We start from the raw sequence: 2,089 nt of genomic DNA on the forward strand, positions 1-2,089 counted from the left end.
CCTATCAATCACATGACTTGCCCCGCCTCCTCAAATGCCATTGGCTGTCCTGGGTCCCCTGACTCCCCAGAGACTTCCGGCTGGTTGTTGCCAGGCAACGAGCTCCACCCAAACATGAAACTGGGCCCTGATCAGAGGCCGTGGGTGATAAAAGACACGTTGGGACCCCGAACATGAGGATTTGGGCCCCAAGAAGGAGGCTCTGGGCACTCAAAAGGACGGGCAGATGCTGCAGGTGGCGCTTTGGGCCCTGAACACGAGGGGACCCTCTTGGTTCCCACCCGAGCTGGGTTTGGTGCCCGTGACCCCACGGAACAGACACCTGTGCTGTCCGGAGTGGCCACGGAACAGACGGAGCCCAAAGCCACGGACTCCATGAGCTCAACGGGGAGTTGTGACATTTTATGGACGTTTCACAGGGCGGCCCGTGGGCTGAGGGCAACTGTGTGTGTGTGACATCAAAGGGTGGGCAGGGGAGCGGTGGTTGGTGAGGACGTATTGGATCGTGTGGGACCTGAGCCTGACGCCCATGGGGTGGAACAAGGGCTGGAGAAAGGACCGTCGTGTTGAACCCCAGCCGGTAACTGAGCCCACGCAGCCGCTCGCTCCCTCCCCGCAGCGGGACGGGGGAGAGAACCGGAAGGGTAACAGTGAGAACACTTGTGGGTTGAGTTAAAAACAGTTTAATAATTGGAATTAAAAAGAATAGACCAAAGATTTAAAAATGACATTTAAAAAATTGAAATTAAAATATGCAGTAATAAAAATTATACCTATGATAATGAAAAAGAAAATACCAAAGAGAAGGCATCATAGAATCATAGAATGTCCTGAGTTGGGAGAGACACACAAGGATCACCGGTTCCAACTCCTGTCCCTGCCCAGGACACCCCACAGTTCACACTGTGTGTCTGAGGACGTTGTCCAGTCTCTTCTTGAACACTGTCAGGTTGGGGCCGTGACACCTCCCTGGGGAGCCTGTTCCAGTGTCCAGCACCTCTGGGTGAAGAACCTTTTCCTCATGTCCAACTGACCCTCCCCTGGCACATCCTCCTGACATTCCCTCGGGTTCTGTCACTGGTCACTAAGGAGAAGAGTTCGGTTCCTGCCCCTCCAGCTCCTCTTGTGAGGAAGACGTAGACTGCCAAGAGATCTCAGTCTCCTCCAGGCTGAACAAACCCAGGGACTTCAGCTGCTCCTCATATGCCGTCCCCTCCAAACCCTTCCCTGACTTCGTAGCCTCTTCTGGACACTCTCCAGTAGCTTTATCTCCTTTCGATCCTGTGTCCCCAGCCCTGCACACAGTGAATGCTCCAGGTGAGGCCGCCCCAGCGCAGAGCAAAGCGGGACAATCCCCTCCCTGCCCGGCTGGCCGTGCTGTGCTGGATGCACCAGGACACGGGTCCCTCTTGGCTCCAGGGACACTGGTGGCTCATGTTCAACTTGCCATTGACCAGAACCCCCAGATCCCTCTCCGCAGAGCTGCTCTCCAGCATCTCATCCCCCAGTCTGTCTTTAGAGCCAGGGTTGCCGTGTCCCAGGTGCAAAATGGTACCCCCGGAATATCGGACAGCATTTGTGCTTACCTGGGTTCATCTCGCCTCATGTACATGACATCCATTCTCACATCTCATTTGTACAATGCAAACATGGACTTCAGACCTACTCATTCAGTGTCTTTCCATGGAGGGAGAAAGAACCTCTCTGAGCTGGGGTGAGAGGCCAGTGCTGGAGATGGAGGTTGTGAGGGATTGGTCCATGATGATTGGGGCAGATTGCATTGGGGGTCCAGTGCACAGGGGCACAGCCCAGACCCTGCTCTGCTGGTCCTGCAGGTCTCTGGCAGGAGGCCTGGCTGTGAGAGGACACTGCTGTGTGCCCAGCCCTGCACACACAGACTGTTCAGCTGTGCCCTGGTGTTTTGATCTTCAGGCCACTTTCTCAGAATTTCCTTGAGAAAAAGTTTGAATGAAGACCTAGGCCTTTCACCTTTCTCGTGGAAAGGGTGTTCTGAGGCCAGCTCGGTCACAGCAGTGCCCATTGCCTGTCCCTGCCTGCGTTCACAGGACTCACACACAGCAGGACGGTG

The sequence above is a fragment of the Caloenas nicobarica genome, chromosome 30 (genome assembly GCF_036013445.1).
Source record: "Caloenas nicobarica isolate bCalNic1 chromosome 30, bCalNic1.hap1, whole genome shotgun sequence".
Taxonomy (NCBI): domain Eukaryota; kingdom Metazoa; phylum Chordata; class Aves; order Columbiformes; family Columbidae; genus Caloenas; species Caloenas nicobarica.